General features: G+C 46.8%; 15 non-coding genes across 15 annotated transcripts in view; all 15 read left to right on the top strand.

The window, feature by feature from the left end:
- trnap-ugg overlaps positions 1-52 on the top strand; it is a 72-nt gene extending 20 nt beyond the window's left edge. The window contains exon 1 of the tRNA in view: positions 1-52. This exon is cut by the window's left edge and continues 20 nt beyond it. This is a non-coding gene — a tRNA (tRNA-Pro).
- Positions 53-627: 575 nt separating this feature from the next.
- trnap-ugg lies at positions 628-700 on the top strand. The gene has a single exon. It is a non-coding gene; the product is annotated as a tRNA-Pro (tRNA).
- A 591-nt stretch (positions 701-1,291) lies between these two features.
- On the top strand, positions 1,292-1,363 carry trnap-cgg. The gene has a single exon. It is a non-coding gene; the product is annotated as a tRNA-Pro (tRNA).
- A 124-nt stretch (positions 1,364-1,487) lies between these two features.
- Positions 1,488-1,559, top strand: trnap-ugg. Its single transcript has one exon. It is a non-coding gene; the product is annotated as a tRNA-Pro (tRNA).
- A 148-nt stretch (positions 1,560-1,707) lies between these two features.
- Positions 1,708-1,780, top strand: trnap-cgg. The gene has a single exon. It is a non-coding gene; the product is annotated as a tRNA-Pro (tRNA).
- Positions 1,781-1,904: 124 nt separating this feature from the next.
- On the top strand, positions 1,905-1,977 carry trnap-ugg. Its single transcript has one exon. It is a non-coding gene; the product is annotated as a tRNA-Pro (tRNA).
- A 550-nt stretch (positions 1,978-2,527) lies between these two features.
- trnap-ugg lies at positions 2,528-2,599 on the top strand. Its single transcript has one exon. It is a non-coding gene; the product is annotated as a tRNA-Pro (tRNA).
- A 146-nt stretch (positions 2,600-2,745) lies between these two features.
- trnap-ugg lies at positions 2,746-2,817 on the top strand. The gene has a single exon. It is a non-coding gene; the product is annotated as a tRNA-Pro (tRNA).
- A 124-nt stretch (positions 2,818-2,941) lies between these two features.
- trnap-ugg lies at positions 2,942-3,013 on the top strand. Its single transcript has one exon. It is a non-coding gene; the product is annotated as a tRNA-Pro (tRNA).
- Positions 3,014-3,575: 562 nt separating this feature from the next.
- trnap-cgg lies at positions 3,576-3,647 on the top strand. The gene has a single exon. It is a non-coding gene; the product is annotated as a tRNA-Pro (tRNA).
- Positions 3,648-3,771: 124 nt separating this feature from the next.
- On the top strand, positions 3,772-3,843 carry trnap-cgg. The gene has a single exon. It is a non-coding gene; the product is annotated as a tRNA-Pro (tRNA).
- Positions 3,844-4,184: 341 nt separating this feature from the next.
- On the top strand, positions 4,185-4,256 carry trnap-cgg. Its single transcript has one exon. It is a non-coding gene; the product is annotated as a tRNA-Pro (tRNA).
- A 341-nt stretch (positions 4,257-4,597) lies between these two features.
- Positions 4,598-4,670, top strand: trnap-cgg. Its single transcript has one exon. It is a non-coding gene; the product is annotated as a tRNA-Pro (tRNA).
- Positions 4,671-4,791: 121 nt separating this feature from the next.
- On the top strand, positions 4,792-4,863 carry trnap-ugg. The gene has a single exon. It is a non-coding gene; the product is annotated as a tRNA-Pro (tRNA).
- Positions 4,864-4,971: 108 nt separating this feature from the next.
- The window catches only part of trnap-cgg, a 72-nt gene continuing 43 nt past the window's right edge, over positions 4,972-5,000 (top strand). Inside the window, exon 1 of the tRNA in view lies at positions 4,972-5,000. This exon is cut by the window's right edge and continues 43 nt beyond it. This is a non-coding gene — a tRNA (tRNA-Pro).

Genomic DNA, 5,000 nt, shown 5'->3' with positions numbered 1-5,000 from the left:
TGATTCTCGCTTTGGGTGCGAGAGGTCCCGGGTTCAAATCCCGGACGAGCCCTTTGTTCTGTGAAACTTGTTAACGGGGGTCCTGGAAGAGGCTCCCCATCTATCTCTGCAGATGGTTATCTAGATCTTAGTTTCTGGTACACTGACAGTTAAGTTAAGACACTTTGAAATCATGCTGAAGAAAAGCATTGAAATAAGGTGTTGCAGGGATCGTTGGTCTAGGGGTATGATTCTTGCTTTGGGTGCGACGGGTCCGGGTTCAAAATCCCGGACGAGCCCTTTGTTCTGTGAAACTTGTTAACGGGGTCTGGAAGAGGCTCCCCATCTATCTCTGCAGATGGTTATCTAGATCTTAGTTTTGGTACACTGACAGTTAAGCACTTTGAAATCATGCTGAAGAAAAGCAAGAAATAAGGTCCCTCGCAGGGCTCGTTGGTCTAGGGGTATGATTCTCGCTTTCGGGTGCGAGAGGTCCCGGGTTCAAATCCCCGACGAGCCCTTTGTTCTGTGAAACTCATTGACTGTTGCTGGAAGAGTAATGCTGATCTACTTCTGCAGATGGTTTACTGATGTTTTAGCAAGTGTGAAAGCTTGCTGAAGAAAAGCATTAAATAAGGTCCCCTGCATGGCTCGTTGGTCTAGGGGTAATGATTCTTGCTTTGGGTGCGAGAGGTCCCGGGTTCAAATCCCGGACGAGCCCTTTGTTCTGTGAAACTTGTTAACGGGGTCTGGAAGAGGCTCCCCATCTATCTCTGCAGATGGTTATCTAGATCTTAGTTTCTGGTACACTGACAGTTAAGCACTTTGGAAATCATGCTGAAGAAAATCATTAAATAAGGTCTTGCCAGGGCTCGTTGGTCTAGGGGTATGATTCTCGCTCGGGTGCGAGAGGTCCCGGGTTCAAATTCCCGGACGAGCCCTTTGTTCTGTGAAACTTGTTAACGGGGTCTGGAAGAGGCTCCCCATCTATCTCTGCAGATGGTTATCTAGATCTTAGTTTCTGGTACACTGACAGTTAAGTTTAAGACACTTTGAAATCAATGCTGAGAAAAGCATGAAATAAGGTGTTGCAGGGATCGTTGGTCTAGGGGTATGATTCTCGCTTTGGGTGCGACGGGTCCCGGGTTCAAATCCCGGACGAGCCCTTTGTTCTGTGAAACTTGTTAACGGGGTCTGGAAGAGGCTCCCCATCTATCTCTGCAGATGGTTATCTAGATCTTAGTTTTTGGTACACTGACAGTTAAGCACTTTGAAATCATGCTGAAGAAAAGCAAGAAATAAGGTCTCGCAGGGCTCGTTGGTCTAGGGGTATGATTCTCGCTTCGGGTGCGAGAGGTCCCGGGTTCAAATCCCCGACGAGCCCTTTGTTCTGTGAAACTCATTGACTGTTGCTGGAAGAGTAATCTGATCTACTTCTGCAGATGGTTACTGATGTTTTAGCAGTGTGAAAGCTTGCTGAAGAAAAGCATTAAATAAGGTCCCTGCATGGCTCGTTGGTCTAGGGGTATGATTCTTGCTTTGGGTGCGAGAGGTCCCGGGTTCAAATCCCGGACGAGCCCTTTGTTCTGTGAAACTTGTTAACGGGGTCTGGAAGAGGCTCCCCATCTATCTCTGCAGATGGTTATCTAGATCTTAGTTTCCTGGTACACTGACAGTTAAGCACTTTGAAATCAATGCTGAAGAAATCATTAAAATAAGGTCTTGCAGGGCTCGTTGGTCTAGGGGTATGATTCTCGCTTCGGGTGCGAGAGGTCCCGGGTTCAAAATCCCGGACGAGCCCTTTGTTCTGTGAAACTCATTGACTGTTGCTGGAAGAGTAATCTGATCTAATTCTGAAGATGGTTAATGATGTTTTAGCAGTGTGAAAACTTCCTGAAGAAAAGCATTAAATAAGGTCCCTGCATGGCTCGTTGGTCCTAGGGGTATGATTCTCGCTTTGGGTGCGAGAGGTCCCGGGTTCAAATCCCGGACGAGCCCTTTGTTCTGTGAAACTTCTTAACGGGGTCTGGAAGAGGCTCCCCCATCTATCTCTGGCAGATGGTTATCTAGATCTTAGTTTCTCGTACACTGACAGTTAAGCACTTTGAAATCAATGCTGAAGAAAAGCAAGAAAATAAGGTCTCGAAGGGCTCGTTGGTCCTACGGGGTATGATTCTCGCTTCGGGTGCGAGAGGTCCCGGGTTCAAATCCCGGAAGAGCCCTCTGTTTCTGTGAAACTCATTGACTGTTGCTGGAAGAGTAATCTGATCTACTTCTGCAGATGTTTACTGATATTTTAGCAGTGGTGAAAAACTTGCTGAAGAAAAGCATTTAATAAGGTCCCTCCATGGCTCGTTGGTCCTAGGGGTAATGAATCTCGCTTCGGGTGGCGAGAGGTCCCGGGTTCAAAATCCCGGACGAGCCCTTTGTTCTGTGAAACTCATTGACTGTTGCTGGAAGAGTAATCTGATCTACTTCTGCAGATTGTTACTGATGTTTTAGCAGTGTGAAACTTGCTGAAGAAAAGCATTAAATAAAGTTCCTGCATGGCTCGTTGGTCTTGGGGTATGATTCTCGCTTTGGGTGCGAGAGGTCCTGGGTTCAAATCCCGGACGAGCCCTTTGTTCTGTGAAACTTGTTAACGGGGTCTGGAAGAGGCTCCCCATCTATATCTGCAGATGGTTATCCAGATCTTAGTTTCTGGTACACTGACAGTTAAGCACTTTGAAATCATGCTGAAGAAAATCATTAAATGAGGTCTTGCAGGGCTCGTTGGTCTAGGGGTATGATTCTCGCTTTGGGTGCGAGAGGTCCCGGCTTCAAATCCCGGACGAGCCCTTTGTTCTGTGAAACTCATTGACTGTTGCTGGAAGAGTAATCTGATCTACTTCTGCAGATGCTTACTGATGTTTTAGCAGTGTAAAAACTTGCTGAAGAAAAGCATTAAATAAGGTCCCTGCATGGCTCGTTGGTCTAGGGGTATGATTCTCGCTTTGGGTGCGAGAGGTCCCGGGTTCAAATCCCGGGCGAGCCCTTTGTTCTGTGAAACTTGTTAACGGGGTCTGGAAGAGGCTCCCCATCTATCTCTGCAGATGGTTATCTAGATCTTAGTTTCTGGTACACTGACAGTTAAGCACTTTGAAATCATGCTGAAGAAAATCATTAAATGAGGTCTTGCAGGGCTCGTTGGTCTAGGGTATGATTCTCGGCTTCGGGTGCGAGAGGTCCCGGGTTCAAAATCCCGGACGAGCCCTTTGTTCTGTGAAACTCATTGACTGTTGCTGGAAGAGTAATCTGATCTAATTCTGAAGATGGTTAATGATGTTTTAGCAGTGTGAAAGCTTGCTGAAGAAAAGCATTAAATAAGGTCCCTGCATGGCTCGTTGGTCTAGGGGTATGATTCTTGCTTTGGGTGCGAGAGGTCCCGGGTTAAAATCCCGGACGAGGCCCTTTGTTCTGTGAAACTTGTTAACGGGGTCTGGAAGAGGATCCCCATCTATCTCTGCAGATGGTTATCTAGATCTTAGTTTCTGGTACACTGACAGTTAAGCACTTTGAAATCATGCTGAAGAAAAGCAAGAAATAAGGTCTCGCAGGGCTCCTTGGTCTAGGGGTATGATTCTCGCTTCGGGTGCGAGAGGTCCCGGGTTCAAATCCCGGACGAGCCCTTTGTTCTGTGAAACTCATTGACTGTTGCTGGAAGAGTAATCTGATCTACTTCTGCAGATGGTTACTGATGTTTTAGCTGTGTGAAAACTTGCTGAAGAAAAGCATTAAATAAGGTCCCTGCATGGCTCATTGGTCTAGCGGTATGATTCTCGCTTCGGGTGCGAGAGGTCCCGGGTTCAAATCCCGGACGAGCCCTTTGTTCTGTGAAACTTCTTAACGGGGTCTGGAAGAGGCTCCCCATCTATCTCTGCAGATGGTTATCTAGATCTTAGTTTCTCGTACACTGACAGTTAAGCACTTTGAAATCATGCTGAAGAAAAGCAAGAAATAAAGGTCTCGAAGGGCTCGTTGGTCTAGGGTAATGATTCTCGCTTCGGGTGCGAGAGGTCCGGGTTCAATCCCGGACGAGCCCTCTGTTCTGTGAAACTCATTGACTGTTGCTGGAAGAGTAATCTGATCTACTTCTGCAGATGTTTACTGATATTTTAGCAGTGTGAAAACTTGCTGAAGAAAAGCATTTAATAAGGTCCCTCCATGGCTCGTTGGTCTAGGGGTATGAATCTCGCTTCGGGTGCGAGAGGTCCCGGGTTCAAATCCCGGACGAGCCCTCTGTTCTGTGAAACTCATTGACTGTTGCTGGAAGAGTAATCTGATCTACTTCTGCAGATGTTTACTGATATTTTAGCAGTGTGAAAACTTGCTGAAGAAAAGCATTTAATAAGGTCCCTCCATGGCTCGTTGGTCTAGGGGTAATGATTCTGGCTTTGGGTGCGAAGGTCCCGGGTTCAAATCCCGGACAAGCCCTTTGTTCTGTGAAACTTGTTAATGGGGTCTGGAAGAGGCTCCCAATCTAACTCTGCAGATGGTTATCTAGATCTTAGTTTCTGCTACACTGACAGTTCAGCACTTTAAAATCATCCTGAAGAAAAGCATTACATAAAGTCTCGCAGGCTCGTTGGTCTAGGGGTATGATTCTCGCTTCGGGTGCGAGATGGTCCCGGGTTCAAATCCCGGACGAGCCCTTTGTTCTGTGAAACTCATTGACTGTTGCTGGAAGAGTAATCTCATCTACTTCAGCAGATGGTTACTGATGTTTTTAGCAGTGTAAAAATTGCCTGAAGAAAGCATTAATAACGTCCTGATGGCTCGTTGGTCTAGGGGTATGATTCTCGCTTTGGGTGCGAGAGGTCCCGGGTTCAAATCCCGGACGAGCCTTTGTTCTGTGAAACTTGTTAACGGGGTCTGGAAGAGGCTACCCATCTAACTCTGCAGATGGTTATAGATTTAGTTTCTGCTACACTGAAACAAATAAGGTCCCTGCATGGCTCGTTGGTCTAGGGGTATGATTCTCT

Source organism: Clupea harengus, chromosome 16 (genome assembly GCF_900700415.2).
Source record: "Clupea harengus chromosome 16, Ch_v2.0.2, whole genome shotgun sequence".
In the NCBI taxonomy this organism is placed as follows: Eukaryota; Metazoa; Chordata; class Actinopteri; order Clupeiformes; family Clupeidae; genus Clupea; species Clupea harengus.
Note: the sequence above shows the minus strand (reverse complement) of the source record. Positions and strands in the feature narration are given on the sequence as shown.